Genomic DNA, 23,174 nt, shown 5'->3' with positions numbered 1-23,174 from the left:
AGGAAGCTTGGACTAATGTTTTCAAAACAAATGAAGGACCACAGGTGACGGCATGTCATCTTAGCCTACTTTATTGTATACGTCATCATAGCATACTTTATCGTCTCTGGTCTGATCACATTCCTGCAAGCAATCTGGTTGACCTCTTTAGTTTTAGTTTTTTATATATATGGAATAACATTTCATGTTTTTATTATGTAATACTTACATTTATACCAGAATAAAGGTAAAAATAATGTAATAACAATATAAATAAAATAAAAAATAAAAATGATCAAAAATTAAATTATAATAATAAAATAATTTTTATCAAAATATACATGGAGTTAACAAAATAAAAAATGATAAAAAATAATAAAAAATAAAAAATAAAAAATAAAAAAGATAAAAATGCAAAAATATAAATAAAATTAGTAAAATGCTAAAAACAAAATGTATAAATACGAACAATAAATATAAAAATAAAAGATAAAAATAAAAATATAAAAATATAAATATATATAATTAGTAAAATGATGATAATAAAATTTCAAACCAAAAATAATAAATATAAATATATAATAAAAATTAATAATAAAATAATATTACTGATAATAAAAATAGGATCAGTAATAATAAAAATAAAAGTAAAACAATAATAGCAATAATTTTGTAAATAAAAATAGTAATAAATAAAGTGGAAATAACAATAATAAAAAAAATAATAAAAATTCATATGGAAATAACAATATAAAAATAATAATAAAAATAAAAGTAATAGAAATAAAAATAACAATAATAAAATGATGATATTAATAATAATGAAAATAAAAATAAATACAAATACAAATAATTAAAATAAAAATAAATTAATAAAAATAAAAGTAAAAATAATGAAAGAATAATAAAGAAATCAAGAATAATAATAAAATTAAAAACAATTATGGGAAATAAAACAATATGGCAAATAAAAAGAATATGATAAATTGAAAAATATATGAAAAATAAAAAAAAATATGTGAAGTAAAAAATCATGTGAAATAAAAAAAATATGGTAAATAATAAAATATGGTAAATAAAAGTATGGTAAATAAAAAAGGTAAAAAATGTGGGAAACAAAAAAATGTTGTAATAAAAATATAAGAAGTAAAGATGAAGTAAAATAAATGTGGTAAATGAAAAAAAATATGTGAAGCAAAAAATTATGGTAAATAAAAGAATACACTAATTTATTAAGTTCTCCAAGTAAGGGTAGCAAACAATAAATGGCATCCAGATAATACATTCCTCTCCATGACGGCATTGCTGATATGAATCCATATATATATATATATATATATATATATATATATATATATATATATATATATATATATATATATATATATATATATATATATATATATATATATGTAATGGGAATATTTCCCCATTATTTATTTGGTAAACGTGCTTCCCCATTGCCAGAACCGTCTGTTTCAAAGACACAGAACACATCCCATAAGTACACACACAAGTTCAAAGACAAAGTTAATAAAATGGAACATCTTACAAGATATCAAACAAGCCATCCCTTTGGCTAAAGTAATTCAACTTGGCTAAAGTAATTCAACTCACCCATGCAGCCGGACCATTTCGCACACCAATAACTAAAAAACCACTCCGAAGAGCACCACGGCATCCTGCCTTTCTCTCGAAGACGCCTCTATCAAAATCCCCCATAGACTTGGGTATCCAACATTTTCAATAGAAGAGGCGCACACGCACACACGAGCGCACACTTCGTTAGCGCCTCACAATTACTGGCTGGAGCCAGTTTCACAAAGGCACTTTGAGAAGAGTTAATAAACTATCGTACATTGACTTGTCTAACTAAGCAGTTTTATCTCACGCCATCCATAGAAACTCATTGTTCAGCTTTCTCTCGGGTCGTTGCCTCTCCACTGTTCTTCACATTTCATAGGTCACAGTGAAACATATTGGCAATATATTATAATCAAAACCTCTAGGCCTACATGGCTCGGCCACCTAACTAATGCTAGCCCCGACTAGCAAAATAGCTTATATAATATAAAACACTTTGGCAGGCTTAAAATAAAATATAAGTAATAACTGCACGTCTCTGGCATTATGAAATAAAGTCTGTTACGCTTTTATCTCCAAATAACACTAGAATTTCTCTCTTCGGATTCTTGAATATCCCTCTTTGCTTGTCTGCAACTTGCCAAACAGACAGTAGCAGGCTGTAGCAGCTGTAGGAAGACGGAATGCCTCCCTCATTGTAGAAGACCTTCGTCCACGGCTTCTGCCTGATCCCCAAAAGACATGCTGTTGAAACTTTGTAGACTCTCGTAATCACCATTGTGGAAACTCTTGTAATCACCCTTGACAAAACGACAGCAACCTCTCTGCACGGCTGGTGGATGTCATGCTGGCGTTGGGAAATGACTTTTTGGTGTGTTAGTATGTCAGTCAAGTCGCTGGTCAATCCAAGAAAATTAACCCAGACGTACTATTTCTATCAAACAATGATCTCAAAATGTCAGAAATACTAACTGAACGTCTCCCAATTAACTCCCTTTAATATGACTACTAAATCACAACTCTCACAGAAAAAAAACATCAAGTTCTCCAACTCAATTCTCCAAACCCACACATCAGCACACACACAACTCAGAAATCACAGCAACTCCACGGACTTCTGCACTCACATTCCAAACTCGAATGTTCTCATAAGTAAAAAAAAGAAAAAATCATAATGAGCCCAAGGAAAAAAAAAGGAATCTCGTAACACACCCAGACCCAAAAAAAATGTTCTCTCAAGCTCTAATATCTAAACAACCCACAAAATCAGCAAAAATCTCCAATGTTCAACAGCAAAAACCCCTTTACTGCTCATACAATTAATTACAATAAGACTTAATGTCAAACTCCCTTTACGTAAAAAACAACTCCCGATAAATTACATCTCCCGGTAAATTACTCTCTCGTCCCAAAAAGAAATGCTATTCAAGCTCAATCCCCAATTATCATCCTCAATCTAGGAAAAAAAAGGAAAAAAAATAATAAATAAAGATAACCACAAGTAGATTTCCCCCCAATCACAAAAACAATACATAATACATGTGTAATATGCATAACTCCCCGCTTTTTCCAAGAAATGATCCATGTAAAGTTACGCAATTTGCCAGAAAGCAAACTATTACACATGCGCTTTCGCGAAATGCTATTGTCAACATTTCCAGACATTGCAAAAATTCTGATCAGTCACCATCAGAGGAAAAGGAACAGCACACGGCTCATCACATCGCTTGTCAGCAGAAAAATCGGCCTGCGGACGCGTGCTCGAACAGCAGCATAAAAATTGTCTAGTCAGACACACAAGTTTGGAAACTCATGATTCTACAGAAAAAGGTCTAGTTGACACATTTCACAAAATTAACTCCAGGATATGACTAATGTGTTCAAAAATTTGTCTCGAAGACTTATTTTCTCAACATGACACAGCCCAATTATATGCCTCCAAAAATAATACACTTGTGAACATAAAAAATGCACACATCTCCACAGGACTACAATGCAGTAATGCCACTCGCCTCCAAATAGTCACGAAACCAAAGAGAAAGAACCACAGAAATCTTCTCTTGGCTCGAAAAAACTCCATAACCACAAAAAAGGGTCACCCGCCAAAGATTAATTCCATCTCCATATATAATTATGTGACACCACATTAATAATAACACCACTCCGGTTATAAAAATATTTCCTCCATTTGGTTGAAAACCACTCCCCTTATATTTCTTTCTTATTTCTCTGATAGCCATATGTTAACAAAAAAAAAACACCACTCCAGGAATAAAGAATAATCACCTCTATTTCGGCAAATACAAAAATATTTACCTCTATTTCCCCAATAACTCCATATGGAACAAAACAAGGCTCCAATAAATATATCTCCAAGAAGGAATATCAAACAATGAAATCCTGTCTCCAAAAAAATGTGCACTCAAAGCATCTAACTCACCCACTCACAAATATTGCCCCATATATCTCCAAAAATCTGTCTCCATTTGCAACAAAGATGGCTGCAAAACAATTGAACTAAACATAGCTCTCATCACCATTGGCAAATATCAAAAATGGCAAAAAATACATATAATCCCCAAATATATATAACTCAAATTATAACTCCAAGATAATATACCTCAATTATAACTCCAAATAATATATCTCAATTCTCCAGAGAATAACTCAATGTTATAGTCAAAAACTATAAAACTCTCTCCGTTTAGCATAACTGCTGAAAAAGGGCAAAAACTCGGCAAATAAAAACTGTCTAGAAAATTCTAGAAAAAATCACCAATGTGCCACAACTCAACAGAACTCCAAATACAAAGTGTCTAACCAAAGACTTCTCCATATGTACTACGACATAGACCACTAGAAACTTAGCCAAGTTTCCTATCTCTCACAAAGTTGTCACGAATACAACAAATGTATTGTGCAAGAAAACTCACAATTTCTGGAACACAAATATCCAGAGAAAAATGTAGTGCCATTACGTATGCATTCAAACATGCAAGAAATTCTCCCGTAAATTTCTCTAAAGCATCAATTAGCTGAAACACAAAACTTTCCCGAATAATGACTCTAAGTCACGAACTGAGATATTAAAAAATATTCACACCAACTGGAGAGAAAAAATCAATCCATATTTACTCATGACAAAGAAAACTTGTGTCTGCGATGGCTAATTTCCAAAAAAGGAGAAAAGAAAAATCAACGGCATTATCAACTATCTCCCGTGACTCACTAGATGTCAAGCAATTATCTGCTGAACTCATAAAAAAAAAGAAAAAAAACTAAAATAATGTGTTGTTAGTTCCTCCCGAAATTCAAAAAAGATCTCACCACCCTTGATAACATTACGACACCCACGTATTAGTAATATATATATATATATATATATATATATATATATATATATCTATATATATATATATATATATATATATATATATATATACTCAGTATCAGATATCACTTTCAGCAAAATCACCAAAATTAGCTATCATCAAAATCATTAGTATCAGTACAAAAAAATATCACCAATGTTAATGCTTATCCATTCACCAAGGAATTCAGCACAAAACTCAGCAAAAGTTCAGCAAGATTCAACACAATTCACCAAGATTCAGCAAAACTCATTAAGATTCATCAAAACTCATCCTCGCGAATCACTGAAATATTCTCCAAAGTTACAAAAACTCAACAAATAACTAACCCCAAGATTTCTCCCATTAATTCATCGTAATAATTCTCCATGAATAATTATCTGTAACAATTATAAAATAATCTCCCATGAAATATCTCAAATCTCTCGTAAAACAAGTCTCCCGTAATGATAATTATACTTAAGCAACCCTCCCATGACACATCTCAAGTATAATAATTAATAATAATAATAATAATTCTTCATAGTAACAATTGTCTTGCAAAGATCTCAAGCAAGGGTAATTCAAAATAGCATACAATAGTAATGCTGAACCTTATGACACACTAATTTCTCCAGCATACACCACGACATACCACCATTGCCACATTCACGGCACCTGGCAACACCATTCGGCACCATTTTCAAAGTAATCCCTCCAACACAATAAAAAATAATAATAATAATAATCTGTGTTTCCCCCTTATATTTGTGTCTTCCAAGGCACAAGGAAAAACATACACCCATACTATGCATTTCAATTCTCTTATTTAAAAAAAAGACTCTATCTAGGCATTTCACTTCATCAACCAATCATCAGCTGATGTCTTGGCATTGGAAATTCATTGTCAATGGCAAACTCATCCCCCAACACACTGACACAAAGAAAAAAAAAAGGAGTTCACCCCCAATGAGAAAAAAAAAGTTTCTCCCCCCAATGAGCATTGAAACATCCCTCAGTCAAGCGGCAGGACACTCCCCCGAGGCATACACCAGTAGTACCCATCTCCCCTTAAACAGTGTCTGAGGACCCCCTCCCAAGGTATACACTAGTGCCCTCCCCTGCACTATCCCTCGAGGGAGGCCCGTAGTCCCCTCTTAGGTATGTAGTACCCACCATGCAACGCGCCATCTGTGCGCGGTTAGCAGAAAATGTGCTGAGCCCGTAAAATTGTGTGGCCGTTCTGTTTCCAAGCCAAATATGCTATCTAAGCACAGTTCACATGCATGAAAAAACGTCTTTATACACCCTTATGTTTTAAACAAAGACGAATGCGTCTATTATAAACACGCGCAAATAAAGAAAACACGTCACTTCTGCACTATATTCTTAATCACTCACCATTCCATAATGGGAACAAAAAGAATCGGAATTCGCGTAATGCACTAATAACAACCAACCCGCACGGCCATCTCGGGATGCACTCGGCATTACACAAGCAAAGTCACACTGAGTGTGCCCACTGCTCCTAGGCTGACTGCCTGGGCCAAATGCTGAGTCCAATAAAATCCTTCCCACTCCCCTTAGCACAGTTAACAGATAGATATTTCCTCATTTTTTTTTTTTCTCACTAAGTTAACTGAAAACCAAATTTAAAAAATTTTCCACAATCCCACAAAGGCTTTGTCATTCGAAAACTATCGCTAAGCCATAACCCCTTTATTTTCTAACTGGTCACCTATCTCTTCATTGGCGTTCCCAGGCATAAAAAAAAAAAAAACTTTTATACCCCTTTTTAACCGCTCGCCACCAAAACCTGTAATGGGAATATTTCCCCATTATTTATTTGGTAAACGTGTAACTCGAGCGTCAAGGCAAACTAATACACAGAGACCCTCTCTCTCTCTCTCCACTCTAACAGGTAACAAAAATGAGAGAGTTGCATTATAATAAAAATAACATTTATTAACAATGAATACAAACAATGAATTAATCAAGTCTTACAGACTAACTCAATTCAATTAAAACCCCAACAAAAATGTCTGAACAGTTATAGTCACACCAATCGTCTCTCCCGTCTGTTTCAAAGACACAGAACACATCCCATAAGTACACACACAAGTTCAAAGACAAAGTTAATAAAATGGAACATCTTACAAGATATCAAACAAGCCATCCCTTTGACTAAAGTAATTCAACTTGGCTAAAGTAATTCAACTCAACCATGCAGCCGGACCATTTTGCACACCTAATAAAAAACCACTCCGCAAGAGCACCACGGCATCCTGCCTTTCTCTCGACGACGCCTCTATCAAAATCCCCCATAGACTTGGGTATCCAACATTTTCAATAGAAGAGGCACACACGCACACACGAACGCACACTTCATTAGCGCCTCACAATTACTGGCTGGAGCCAGTTTCACAAAGGCACTTTGAGAAGAGTTAATAAACTATCGTACATTGACTTGTCTAACTAAGCAGTTTTATCTCACGCCATCCATAGAAACTCATTGTTCAGCTTTCTCTCGGGTCGTTGCCTCTCCACTGTTCTTCACATTCCATAGGTCACAGTGAATATATTGGCAATATATTATTAATCAAAAAAACCCTAGGCCTACATTTATATATATATATATATATATATAATTATATATATATATATATATCTATATATATATATATATATATATACTATAATATATATATATAATATATTATATATATATATATATATATATATCTATATTAATATATATATATATATATATATATATATATATATATTATAATATATACTAATATAATAATATTAATACTATATATATATATATATATATACTAATATAGATATATAATATACTATCTATATATATCTATATATATATATATATATATAATGAAAAAAAAAAAAAAAAAAAAAAAAAAAAAAAAAAAAATTAAATGAATTGATCAAACTGACTCATCACCATTATGCGTCCCAAGGAATGCTATGCAAAAAACAAATTCTTCAATAGAAACGCGTTGGCAATTGGAATCCAAAAGAACAAGTAAGAGTCTTTTCTACAAAACAATATAAAAACGAACTTGAAGCTGACTTCTGAAACTTACTCGTGAATGAGGTTCCCCAAGGAATGATGTGCAGACTATTCCAGCAGCCTCTCCTCCTCCAGCAGCTCCCCTTTCGTGGAGCCAACCTCAGTGATTCCAGGACTGACGACGCGGACTGGAACGATAGACGGAGTTTTGATATATGTGTGATTTCCCGTTCTACAAGCGTAAGCTCCTGGTGTGTCCTCTATATGCTATATCTTATAGAGGTTGGAAATTCAGATGGAAGAAAGGGAATAGGAAGGGAGGTACATTTAAAAGAATGAAAGGGGGTCGCAGTTATTTAGGGGTCCCAAGAAGGGACGCTGCAAAGAACCTCAAGTCATGTCGAGGGAGTATTACTTTTTTACAGACTAAATTCTCCTTATAATTACCGAATCGTGCTCAAGACGTTTCTGCAACATTATCTTCCTATACACAAAGATTATTATAATCCTTTCTCGTAGCATATATCTCCCCCTGTCAATTAAAAGGTAGATAGTTTCGTGTACTTATCCTTCACCCTCAGTGATAAATTGAAGTTAAACTGTTTCGACAAAATTGTCTAGTGACGTTATGCTCAATGATGAACAGCCTGCATAGGTCTAAGAGTGAATAACCTTCAAGTACCTGACACTTACGATTTAATAGTGACCATCCTCTAAATTCATTTGTTAGTTTTTCCAATATATTTTTTTAAATAATGTTCTGAAAGTAACGACAATGGGTTTGTATGGTGTTTTTACGTTGCATGGAACCAGTGGTTATTCAGCAACGGGACCAACGGCTTTACGTAACTTCCGGACCACGTCGAGAGTGAACTTCTGTCACCAGAAATACACATCTCTAACTCCTCAATCAATAGAACGCCCTAGAATCGAACTCACGGCCACCGAGGTGGCAGGCCAAGACCATACCGATCACGCCACTGAGGCGCTGGTAACGACAATGGAGAGATTTCCAAATACATTTTTAGTTGAATATTCAAATGAATACTCTTGACCTCCTTCAATATTCGTAGGATACTCTTCACTACGTACATTTCTCTGTCATATATTCTTATAATCTTATACAATCTTGATGATTAAATTATTTTGCCAGCTCTTAGGGCATACTACTGTACAATCAACAGTTACCAAGCTTATCGTCGATCTCCGTCTGGTACAGAGGTCTTAACTAATCGTGGTGCAATGCTAATCTACGTGAAATTAGCCACTAGTTTAACATTCGACTAAGTTCACCCTGTGTGTATTCAAGTCACTAAATGATTAAATCTCACCCGTAACCAGTAATATTCTCTATACCAGACTGTTTAGTTGATTTTCAAGTGTTAAGAACTACCCTACTTCAGTCAATGACTCTGCGTTACTAAGTCTTCAACGGCCTGGACGTTACGTACAGTACCAGCTGTTTCTTAGACAACTGGAGAGATTAAAAGTTCTGGACATTAGCCTGACGTAAAACGAAATATAAAAACAGCTGCTACATTATCATAAGACAAGCTATGACGAATAGCCTGCATAGGTATACTAGTGAACACCGTGAATGACATTCCAGTACCTCGTGCACTTGTATTTTCTCAATCGTAACCATCCTCTTCATTAAACGAATCTCCAGTTTTTTCCAATATTATCATAACGTTTTGAAAGTTATTACAAGGCAACTAAAATAGTAAATCTAGCCCTTTAGGCATTTGCAGTATACTGTTTTATTAAAAGTTCTCCCAGGAATGCAATCTTAGCCTATCGCCTTATTATACAAACTTTGTGATTAAACTATTATGCCTCCACTTAAGGCATACTGCTGTACAATCGGCGGCTACAAAGTAGTTTCCTGCTAAGATTGAGGTCTAGGCTAATCGTGGTATTAGTATTTATCCACGTGAATTTAGTTACTGGTATCAATTCGACCAAGTCCACCTGTTGTGTATGAAAGCCACACTTCGTTCCCAACTTACAGTCCCATATTATATATACTTTTAGAAATTTCTATACTTTTCCTTCTTATTCACCTCCTTCCTCGACAAATATCAAGTAACGTAATGTTTAGTACCAAACTTACCAGAAAACTCTTGACAATATTTAAAGTTCAAGAAATTAGCCTTCAGTTAACCATAACTGAATATGAACAATATTGCATAGGTTTAGGATCAAATAACCTTTAAGTACTTCGTACTCTTAATGAATAGTCATTTTTTAAAGTTTTTTCCAATTTTCTTAGTATTTAGAACGTTAACTACAAAGGTATTTTTCGGTTGAATATAGTACAAAGAATTACTTAACATCCTTCGTTTCAATTAGGATGAAAATTATAATAATTCCTGCCCATTTGATTTTCGTAACACTACTTATTGCAGTGCTCCCAGTAATGTCATCTTTTGGCCTTGTTTTACTGCACAAAAGGAATGATAATAATCACCCATCAAGCATTTAATTTTTGATGAGGACCAGCGGAAGACCCACCCGTCTCACCGGAGCGAGACAGACCCTTAGAAGTCCCGAGACAAGACTTCTTGGGGGGGGGGGGACCACCTTCTCTTTTACGGCAAAGCCTTAAAAGTTGAAGGGGAGGAAGCATGAAGATATGATGATCTAGAAGAGGAGGATGACGACACTTGACGAGCTCTCTTCCTCTTCGGTTTCTTCTTCTGCCAGACTTCTACCATCAGGAGTAGATAAACTTCACATGGCAGCGCGACAGCTTCGTCCAGTCACATAACTCCCAGGTAATAGTGGTAATGAATATGATTATCAGCAGGGGATCAGTACACACGCTCGAAGATCGGTACGCAACATGTTACGAGTCATAGGTACAATTCCAAGGTTAGGATAACCAATACGAAGAGCATCCAACCAATATTGCTGAAAACACAATCACCACTATACTCTATTTTTTCCATCTGTCCATCCGCCTGTGGTGTTTTCGTATGGTAACACTGCGTCCCGGGCTTTAAATAGTTACGATATGTAGTTTTTAGGTAAAATAAAAGGATATCTGGGTGTACATTTGCAACTGAAAAGTGTTTTAATAATTTACTGTATGCGAAGTACACCGTTAACATTCGAAATAGGATATTATTATTGTTGTTGAATGTAAGCTGAATGTAACTATCTAAAGTCCGGGACGCAGTGTTACCATACGGAAACACCACAGGCGGATGGACAGATGGAAAAAAAACAGAGTATAGTCTGTAAAATAAGGAACAAAAAATAAAGTAATGAGGATACTCCTCACGCATCCAAGGGCACCGCCCTCCGAAGTGAGAGGAGATCCCCCAACATCAACACCACAACCCCATCCTTGTACCTTCTCCTGATAGTAAGTGAAAGGAAGAAGGAGAAGAGAAATTACCATAACAACAAAACACGGACAAACCTTTGAAGTTCCCTTAGTAATTCCCAAGCGTAAGCGTAATTTCCGGATGAATACATGTCCCGTTACAGGATCAATATTACTTACGTTAAATACATGTCTCATCCTCACGATAAATACATATCTCGTCCTCATGCAGGTCTGAGCCAGTATTAAAGGGCAAAGAATGTAAATTCATATGTTTGCATACCTTAGCTGCCGACTCTTAACACCAGTAGAGGGGCGGTTACAAAGGGTATCACAAAAAGTGGGTTTGAATATTAATTGAAAAACCAAAGACAAACCTTTGTTTAATATTAATATCATACACCGTATATGCATAATTATTTAAATGCAATAAATAAACCAAAAGGATCCCACTGGGAAAAATTATCAACGACCAGTCAGCCGGGTGTTTACATCTGGGCTGGCTAGCCTTCCCCACAGTGGTTACTGCCTAACCACCTTGTTCAAGATTCAACGGCCGTAATTCCAGCTACGCCGTAAGTACACTCGACAAGAAAACTGAAGATACAGTTTTCATTAGCTTTCGTTCATCAAATTTCCCATTTATTTTTACTGAAAAGACATAATATCGCTAAATTTAATCTAGAATATGAAAATACACTGCAAATTACCTATGTCATATTAGTTAAAACTGCAAAACAAAACTATTCAGATACTTAAAAACACAATATATGTCCGAAGTAATGGGAATTTCTCAGATGGATTCGTTCATAGAGATCTGTTAGATAGAATGTGAATTTCTGATTGTAGTACTATGTATCACGACGACATTATATACTCGTTTTCCTTCATGAACGGGGATATTATTGTATCATTGTAAGTGGTGAATGCAATTATTTTTTGCTTCTACAAACTCATGTTTGTATTCCAAAGCGTTTAATGCTAGCTGACGTCAATGGCAGCCAATGTTGCTAAGGCTAAGGTAGGTTGACCAAATCTAGTTGCATCCGCAAGAGCGTTTTCTATGATGTGGAGGAGCCCTAGAACTTCGAGCGGGAAAGCGCAGGTCACTGGATACTGGCTTACGAAACGGATTTCACACTTTGATTACTTTGACGTTGACATGGATCGAATGTTAGTTGCTGTTTACAAAGCTACCGTCTTTAAACATAAATCTTTATCAAGGTTAAAGTAGCACATCAGCTCAAAGATGTCCTGGCTATATGCTCCCATTACAAGCAGTTCGTAGTAGCCTACAGCCCTACACGACTGCATTTCTTTGCTACGAGGCTGAGAGATCTCCCAACACATCAGCATTATTTGCACGATATAAAACTTTAATTGTCTGTGCAATACAAATTGGGTTATTTGTGGTAATAACTATTTTTACTTAACACAGCTTTTTTCGGGAATTATTTGTGGATGAAACCCGATTTTCAAAAGTTCAGATTATATCAAGAAAGCAAGAATGACCGCAGCCTGTGTCTAAAATTTTCCAAGTCTTTTTACAATCTTTGAATGTTATGGCAACTGTCGAATTAAATCAAGATTAGGGTATGGATTTCTTAGAAAATTGACTTGAATATTATGATCCTTCAAATTTTATTTAGCATAGTGCAGCGCGATCTTGGCAGTCATATCATCCCGTTTCCCAGGTATCTGTGTACCGACTCACCGCTCTTTATTCTGCCTTTCCCCGTCACAAGTCCGTCACCAATACTATAATTTCTCTCTCTCTCTCTCTCTCTCCACTTCTAAAACATACTACTTTAAAAATATGTAACTCAATCTCCCAAAGAAAATATAATGAAATTAAGTAGTTATAAATAGGCCTAAGCTTTCAAGTAAGCAGATTTTGTTCTCTCTCTCTTTCTTTTAAAACACATTTGAAAAAAATATTATCACTCAATCTTTCAAAGTAAATATAATGAATTAAGTATCTCTACAGATAGGCCTATGCTTGTGCTCTCTCTCTCTCTCTCTCTCTCTCTCTCTCTCTCTCTCTCTCTCTCTCTCTCTCTCTCACTTTTAAAACACATTTGAAAAAATATTATCACTCAATCTTTCAAATTAAATATAATGAATTAAGTATCTCTATAGATAGGCCTATGCTTGTGCTCTCTCTCTCTCTCTCTCTCTACTTTTGAAACATTTGAAAAAAATATTGTCACTTAATCTCTCAAAGAAATATAATGAATTAAGTATCTCTATCGATAGGCGTATGCTTGCGCGCGCTCTCTCTCTATCGTCATAATATTGCATTCTTTACTGTATTGTTCCTCACGATTTCCACAAGTACTGACCAAATTTTAAAACACTTTCCCTCATTGTTTAAGATCCGTCTTCAATTACGCATGAATGTTACGTCAGTTGAGTGTCAAACATTACTTATAAACAAGGTTTCACAGTAGGTTTTAAGAAGGATGACGATATTCTAGCCCTGAACTGACGTTACCAAACCAACATTAACAAATAATATAGAGCCTGTGTCTACATTTAAGTGTTAATTATTAAAGGACCTCTACAGAATCTTTATGGTGTAAAGTTAATGGAAATCTAGAAAGCAACAACGCTATGATTTTGAAGCTCCGCCCCCTTTCTAGAGTTGCCAGGTGTGGCATTATTGAACACTGTATGTCCGAAGATTTTAAAAAACTGTATCTTAACATTCCTTGCCGAGTGTACATTCCTATTGTTAAAGGGTTTGTATTACGTATCGGAACAACTACTGTTTTGGTAGAAGATGACGACGAAGTGTGCACTAGATAATTATCTAAGTTAAATAGCATCAATATTTTACATTTTTATGATGATTAATTTGAAAATATTCGTTATTGAAAAAGTAACTCAATTCCTGACTCAAATTTAAGTAATTATTTTTCGGAATTAGAACGTTCTTTTAAGTTGTGTATTATGACGTCACAACATCTTAACTTTCGTACCTAATGTAAATTAATTGCTATCTCAACTTTCTTGCAGAACAGTTTACCAGTTATTCATGCAGATTGTTATCAGCTATTCATGTAATTGTTATAATCGTAATGCGCATATATATCTTTATTATTTACTTTTTGGATATATAAAGATGTTTTACTGCCGGATTACCGCCGTAGTGTAACGCAATCGCTTTCGATCCCTGGGCCTCTGTCTGTTTTTGCACCATAAGAAATTAATGGGGCCGAATAGGCAATGACCAGAAAGTCGTTAAAAGAGGAAAGTTTGAATTGAGGAGAATATGTTTTGATTGAGAAAAATGCAAATTTAAACAATGGCTAGCTTGTAAAAAATACTTGATTACAAAAAACTTGATTGACAACTAAGCAGCATACCTACTATGGGTTTCAGAGACAGTGCAGGCACGTTTTTTGGCAATATTTCTGTAACGAACACTCGTATCAGAACGAGATTTTGCTATACTAGTGTATTACACCCAGTGCCGTAATTTATAAGGGTATTGTGAATCACTAATCGTAAAGAATAACGACGCTTGTCCTTGTACCAAGAGACAAAAACTCCATTATCCAGAAATGGATACGAACACAGCAGTAAAAAGCTCCACCTACCCTCTCCCCCCACCTCCACTGCCACCCCTTTCCTTCTTCCTTCCTTCACTTTCCCTTCTCTCTCTCTCTCTCTCTTGCCAATTGGTATGTGTTCACCCTCCAAACTGGGTATAAGACTAACACAAAACGTGGAAATTGGTGAAATTAGCCTATGTATTGGAAGTATATATACATAAATATTAAAGCAATTTTATCATTATTGGTAGAATTCATGGAAACAGTTTATGATAATGCATCGGCGTATGTGTGAAGCTCCACTCAAATGGCAACGATGATTTTGCCAAACTTAAATCAATGAAAAGTGCTAGTAATATATATATATATATATATATATATATATATATATAGTATATATATATATATATATATATATATATAGATATATATATATATATATATATATATATATATATATATATATATATCTATATATATATATATATATATATATATTATTTTATATATATATATATATATATATATATATATATATATAAATATATATATATAATTTCCACTAATCGTCGTCTGCTCCGCGATGGTTTTTAGCAGCCATATGTACGAAAAGGTTAGAAACATTGGATTGAGTCTACTTTAGAAATGTCTGTAATTTTTCGGGGTAATTTGGTTGCAAAAAAGGGATAATAGACGTGAATTAGGATAATAGACATGAATTAAATAAACATTTGAAGTAACAAAGTAAAGTTAAACTAAATAATGAGTAAAGTAAACAATTAAGGGAATAAAGCTTTGCATCTCATAAACAGTGTCGTCGTTTGCTGCTCGTAACTGTGTTTGTGGACTGAGTGCTTATATAGGAACCAGGAACAGCAACGTGGTTCAAATGCAACTTGGAGTGGATTAAGACCAATAATGTGTATAATTACAATCAAATAAGCACTGTGGAGTTTCAGTTATGATGGCAGTAAGGATAAAACCACCGATTACAAGGTAAAAATGAATTCAGTTCAAACCATGACCCCGGGAATAACAAGTTTCATACTTTCACTAATATAGGCAACAAAATGTTGTTTTATTGTGCTGATTACAACTACAATCTTGAGTAAGATCAATAAACGTTACATACCTATGTACGTTAACATTGTTCAAATGAGTGCTGGGAAGGCAGGGAAGATAGTGGATTGTCTATGGTTACGAACGGCAGGAAGTCACGAGGTTGCCGCCATATTGGATTTCAAAACTGCCTAGAAAACATATTTTACGAAGAGCTCACATGTTTATTTTAGTTCGCATGGCACTTTCATATAGGTATCACATTATGTTGACGAAACTTCAATCTTTTGAATGGCATGCTTAAAGATATACTAAATGTATTCTTGTTTCACCAATTAAATATGGAGTGAATAAGGCAGAGCCACGCAATGACGATGGATCGACTGCGGTTGTTTACCCTATACCTAGGTGTAGCTAGGTAGCCTAGGTACCTATTGCATATTGAAACTGAATAAAACTTCACAGAGAAATTTAAAATTCACTTTCTATTCAGGCTAGAAAAAATTTGGAGTCTGCTGTCCCAAGGTAACCGAAAATGGACTTCCTGTCCTGATTGAAGTACTTATCCTACCATCAGCAGAGTACCTATCCTAAAGGTGAAGCAACCCCTCCTTACGTAAACCTTTGCCTGTGAATCTTGGCTGCAGAACATTACCTAGGCTATCTACGACAATTTGGAATTTTAACTTTCTTAAACATACCTAATCGTAGTATGACACTTAGAAACAATATTTTACTTCCAACCTGCCACAAGGGACGTATCTGGAGGGCATAATGTAGGCGAACTGTCAACATGGCTGACATAGCTACCTACCTATGACTTCCTTCTAATCAAGACTACTTCTTGTGAACAGCTGATAAATAAACAAGTAGTAACTACTAGCCTATATATTAAAACGTCGCGACATACACAATGCACAATCTTGGACTGAATAAAAGCAATACTTACACATATATTCACATAGTTAGATTTTGCCGACAAGTTATTAGACAGTTCATAGGTTTGTTGTCAATTTATGATTGTTGACAGTTGGAGTCTTGGAGAATCAGACGGTCCTAATTTCCTAAAAAGTTCATAAAAATAATATTACATCCATAATATGTCCAATTTTAGCCATATTATATTACAGGCTCACATTTAAGGCATGGGTATATTAGTTATTCAAATTATTTAATTGCTTCATAACATTCTATTTATTAGATTTTAGACGTTCTCTTAGGAATTCCAGGCAATTAAGCCGTAATTCTGACCGTTGATGCCATCTATTGACAGTTAAAGTAACTACTTTTGACAAAAATAAACTTTAATAACTGACAACTGTTTTTGTTTATATCGAAAAATTAATCTTCAATTTTACGTATGAAATGGGTATTTTAACAAATTAGTTTTCTAGATAGATTATAAGTAAAATGTGATTTTCTTTGGTGCTAAATGTTAATATTTTTTAGGAAAAAATTTGTTAAAATATATCCAATTAAAACATTACATAGCAGCTCTCCTTATTCGGTCTTTTTGTGGTGTATAACTATTGTCTAAGCCTTAAATATTTTACATATATATAAAAGTTTTGTCAATAAAATTAATAAGCTATTAATTAATGTTTTTATTAAAATTACCATTTATAAGCATTAGATATAATAAATAAATATTACAACTAGAAATGAGAGCTCTGAAAGGTATTTTGCTCTTATGTAGCTGGTAATACAGCCAGTCAGACGAACTTTACAAGTTGACGCAAAAGTACAAGCAAAACACCATTTAATAACAAATAGTAGTTAAATAGACATTGTATTCATCTCAGGAAATTATATAATTATAAATATTACGCTAATAATTAACTTGATATTACGGAAATATTAGCCAGCTCCGGGAGCTTTTGTTAAGTCGTCTTGTAAATCAATACACAGGCATCATTGCATGTGGTAACGGGACTAAAAAATAAATAGTAATAATGATGAAATCGCCTCATATGTAATCTTCTTCTTCTTCTTCTTCCCAGCTTGTTCCCATTTTTATATGGGGTCGCCGTTTCGGATGAGCCGTTTCCATCTATTTCTATCTTGCGCTTCTGCCTCATCAATTCCCTTCTCATGTAAGTCTCCTCTCACACAGTCCTTCCATCTCTTTCTTGGTCTCCCTCTTTTTCTTCTTCCTTGCACCTCCACCCCCATAGTATGTCTCCCAGCGTGGTCCTCATCTCTCCTCAACAGTTTTCCATACCATCTCAGCCTCCCCTCCTGCACTTTCTTTGATACTTCCACCACCTTGGTTGACCCCCTTATGTAGTCATTTCTGATCCTATCCACTCTTGTTACCCCAGACATCCACCTAAGCATTCTCATTTCTGCCACATCCATCTTCTTCTGCTCTGCTTTTCTCATGCTTGCTGTTTCCGTACCATACAGCATTGCTGTTCTTACCACCGTCTTGTGAAATTTTCCTTTTAACCTAAGCGGCACCCTTTTGTCACAAAGAACTCCCGAGGCCGCTCTCAGTTGTTCCAGCCTGCCTTACCCGATGTTTTACTTCTTCTTTCATACTTCCTCCAGCGTTAACAAAAGATCCCAAACTACTTAAATTATCAACTCTCCTTATTTGCTCTCCACCAAGCTGAATACTTTCTCTATCATCCCCGTCAGTGTGGTACACATATATTCTGTCTTGGATCTACTTATTCTCATTCCTCTGTCCTCCAGTACTTGTCTCCATCTTTCCAATTTCACTTCCAGATCTTCCCTGCTCTCTGCACACAGAACAATATTATCCGCATACAATATGTTCCATGGTACTGTCTCCCTTACTTCCTCTATTATAACATCCATCACTATGTTAAAGATAAACTGGGCTCAGAGCCGACCCCTGGTGTAATCCTACTCTCACCTCAAAACCTTCTGTCTCCCCAACACTGCTCCTCACTCTGGTAAATACATTCCGGTACATCTCTTGTATCAATCGCACATACTTCTCTGGCACCATCTTCTCCCTCAGGCTCCTCCATACCTCTTGTCTCGGGACTCGGTCATAAAGCCTTTTCAAGGTCAATGAATACCATATGTAGGTCCCTTTGTCTTTCCCCGAATTTCTCCATTATTTGCCTCAGACAAAATATACCATCTGTTGTTCCCCTTCCCTTCATAAATCCCATCTGCTCTTTACCTATTTGTACTTCTTCTCTCAGTCTAGCATCTATCATCCTTTCCAGTATCTTCAAAGTGTGGGACATCAATTTAATGCCCCTATAATTACCACACTCTTGGACATCGCCTTTCCCTTTAAAAATTAAATTGGATCAATATACTCCCACGCCACTCATTTGGTATCTTTTCCTGTTCAAGGATCTTTATCATAAGATCGTACAGTATAATACCACTCCTTCATCTCCTAATGCTTTCCATGCCTCCACCGGGATCATGTCTGGTCCGGTTGCCTTCCCATTCTTCATCTTCTTCAGTGCATTTAGTACCTCTTGCCTAGAAAACCATCATTACCATGCCAATGTTCACTTGCCCATCCTCTCTTATTAGTCTATTATTTTCTTCATTTAACAACTGTTCGAAATATTCTTTCCATCTCCTCACAATGTCTTCCTCCTTTCTAAGCACTACACCCTCTTGATCCTTTATTTGTTTGATATGTGTTATATCTTTGGTGCTCTTATTTCTAGCCTTTGATAGCTTGATCATCTTCTTTAATCCTTCCTTTGTCCCCAGCTCATTATACACATCATCATACGACTTTGCTTTAGCTTGGGCTACCACCTTTTTTCACCACCTTGTATTTCTCTCTGTACCTATTTCTGTCTTCCACTGACTGTGACTCTTCCCATCTTTTCTTTGCCTCCTTCTTATCTTTTACTACTTTCTCAATGTCTTCATCCCACCACCAACTCTCCTTTTCTTCCCATATGATACCAGATGTCTCTCCTAGCAGCTCCTTTCCATGCCTTCTTATTACTGCTGCATTTCGTGCCCACCATTCTTGAACATCTTCAATCCCTATATCAATATCCTCCAAAACCCTCCTCTTAAACTCTCTCTTCTTATCCCCTTCCTTCTGTAATTCGTACCATTTAATTTTCCTTATCCCTTTAGCTTTGGTTTTTTCTTTCCCTTTTCAACTTCAAGTCCATACATTAGCGCCTGTGTTGGGGGGCTACATGGTCGCCTGGAATAACTTTGCAGTTCTTGACCTCCACCAGATTTATCCTTTTATACAAGAAATAGTCTATCTGGGAGAATCTTACCCCCACCTATATGTTATTAGGTGTTCCCTTTTCTTCTCAAAGAATGTGTTTACTATTGCCATGTCGAATGACACAGCAAAGTCCACTACACTCTCTCCTTCTGGGTTTCTCTCCCCAATTCCATGGCCCAATCGCCTCATATGTAATGGTTGATCAAAACTATCTTTCCTAAATAATTATTAAATTATATCTAAAATAACATGGACGAGTCAGAATTAGATCATTTAAAAGATTTACTTAACAACAATAACTACTATGAGATTCAGGGCTTCTGTAACACGGTTTTTTCGCAATAACTTTTTATCTATGCATTTCATAAATATAACGCTTATTCAGAAGACATATTATATCAACACATAAATTTTGAGTGTATTCTGCACTACGTAGGTTGAATAAATTTGGTACTTATAATGTAAAAGTGACCTTTTTTGAAGACGGGCCAACTTACTCAGAGAGAAGGTTTCGAACGCACTCGTTACGTAACTTATGACAGCATTTCTTCCCTCTTTCTCGATGGATGATTGGCCATACGTAACGAAGGCTAAACCTCTGGCAACAATGACATACAAATTTAAATACAAGCAAAGCAGTACACCTTTATGAACTCTGGAACCTCTCCACTGATAATTGTCATAATGAACAAACCAACAAAATATGTTAATAAATATAAAAACACTTCGATTATTAGTCTAACTCCCAAAATAAGTTTCCAAAGAAATTACAGTCTACTTTATAAGTCACAATCAGATTGACAAGATGTAGGGAATAGTTGGTAATTATCAAAAACATAGTAGACAGGCTTGATTTTGATAACTGCTTATATCCAATGTTCAAGCAATTTTTTATTTATTGGCTATCTACCTATTTACTGAAAAAAAAAAAAATAGCCGGTACCATGTATTGGCTTTAAACCTTCACCAATAATTATCGTCAGAATGGTGACTTCATGAGGCTCCACCCACTTTCGCCTCGTTATAATTCAGGATAACACTGAAGGCTACCATGGGCATTGTTGGATTAGAAAATTCAACTTCTGGCTATAAAAACTAATTTCTCGAGTAGTTGTAAGAAGTGCTAAATGATCCTCAAGGATCCCAGCAGTTGGCCTAAACGTTTAATTCATGTATATTGCTGCTATACTGTTGCGGCACTACTACAGTAGTATTACTACGCTAGCACTGATACCCCACCCACATCTATGTATCGTTCCGCCATTCATAAAGTCTTTGGGTTTCAGAGCCGATGGAATTCCTGTCTGGTGGATGGGTGGGGCAACATTTAGTCAAAAGGTGTTTGTTTACCTTGCTTACGTAATGAATGCTTTTCAACTCTTGGCTCGTAATCATTGGCCATGGCATCGGCTGGATAATTTTTACTCTATAAAAATTAAAACTATCGGGTTTAGGTTATTGATAATGCTGACAAAATTTGTGTGTGGTTGTAAAATATACATATGTCAACTTTCAGCTACATCCGATGCTTTGACAAGGAGCAAAGTCCAAAAAACCGTGTTACAGAGACCCTGAATCCCATAGTAGCAATATCTTGCAAAAACATAAGATTCATTCTATGATTCTAGGAGTGCTGTGTGAAAATTTCTCTGTTCAATGCAAAACATCAACCAGGAAATAAATAACGACTGATTATCCAGTAAGGTTAGTTATTAAATGCTCCGAAAATATATATGCCAATTATTATACAAAATACTGACTGGCAACTACAAGTAATGTATATCTTAAACGCTTTTGATTTAAGAATATCAGCAGCTAAAATACGATTCCTTATGTTTTTTTAACATTTCATCGCTTTATCTGAGCTTTATTTTTAGGATTGTTTCCCTTCTAAAGTTTCGTCTACTTTGCCCTGACAGCAGGTCATATCCAGTAAATTAGCTATTGTATTTTTATTTAAAACGCGATTAAAAGAATTTATGAAACAAAATATGATTAAAATCATATTTATTTTTTTATTCAAAATAATTTTTATCAATAATATTATTTTTTTAGCGTAAAATAAGTAAACTTTAATGTTTCCTGCTTCATATGTTTTGTTACAACAAATCTAGCAGACGAAATACTGTAAAAGGAAAAACTTGAACGTTTAACTGTTTAAAACATAGAATACGTTAAGGCATGCGTGAATTTAGAAAGTGAAATTGAACAATTAGTGTCTTAAGAAATACATAACTAATACATACATACATACATACATACATACATACATACATACATACATACATACATACATAAAGCGATCAGTAACATGAAGTAAAATTGGGTCTAGACTGTCAGTATTTTAGAGGTATATAATTGTATATTAAAACATCTGCTGGGAGTTGGGGCGCGTGAACACTGATAGAATGCTGACACCTTCTGGAGTCATTACCTCCAATGGAAAAAGGAGTAGTATCGAGTGGTAAACCAGGACATTGCTTCCTTAGGGACCAAAAGAATGAGAGTAGACCTGATTAGGTTCTTCAAAGTACCACAGATAACAAACGAACCTCTTCTCATTAGGAAAATGCCAGTTACTTTTCACGACATGTGTGGGTCCAGAAATAGGAAAATGTAGCATTCTCACTGCTCTATGTGATGTGAGTCACCAAATGTCTGCGGGGTAACATTTGCAGCCACATTCCTCATATGAAGATATTGTAAAACAAAAGAGAGAGATTGCAGAACCCCGAGTCTTGGGGTTTGAGTGTGTGTTCTGTTTAAGGAGAGACAGCTGGATGATTTAATGATTGACTTTGGATATGAATGTTAATCAGAGATGTTTCAAGGTGTCATAATTTCCCGACTCCTGGCTGTTTAATGTTTATCTGTGTTTTTCTACCAGTACAGACAAGTATAAGCGATGACAAATTGCATAGTCTATATCGCTTGGGTGTACACCAAACTAAATCTTGCAAATTCAACTTCATTTTAAAAAAAGTCACTTACAAAACTCAGTTCTTGATTACCATTTCTCTGTCAACTTAAAAGAATCAAATACCTTCTCTCCTTCGTAATCGTGCACAACCAGATAGCATTA

At 35.1% G+C, this 23,174-nt stretch overlaps 1 long non-coding RNA gene across 1 annotated transcript in view; it reads right to left on the bottom strand.

Annotated features, from left to right (window-relative positions):
- The window catches only part of LOC135200016 (uncharacterized), a 63,495-nt gene extending 46,554 nt beyond the window's left edge, over window positions 1–16,941 (bottom strand). The window contains exons 1-2 of the long non-coding RNA XR_010311174.1: window positions 16,847–16,941; window positions 8,024–8,138 (exon numbers count right to left, since the gene is read on the bottom strand). This is a non-coding gene — a long non-coding RNA (uncharacterized LOC135200016). The remainder of the gene's footprint in view (window positions 1–8,023; window positions 8,139–16,846) is intronic.
- Between the last annotated feature and the right edge of the window lie 6,233 nt (window positions 16,942–23,174).

Source organism: Macrobrachium nipponense, chromosome 26, assembly GCF_015104395.2.
Source record: "Macrobrachium nipponense isolate FS-2020 chromosome 26, ASM1510439v2, whole genome shotgun sequence".
Classification (NCBI taxonomy): Eukaryota; Metazoa; Arthropoda; class Malacostraca; order Decapoda; family Palaemonidae; genus Macrobrachium; species Macrobrachium nipponense.
The sequence above is the reverse complement of the archived record's forward strand: the minus strand, read 5'-3'. Positions and strand labels throughout refer to the sequence as shown.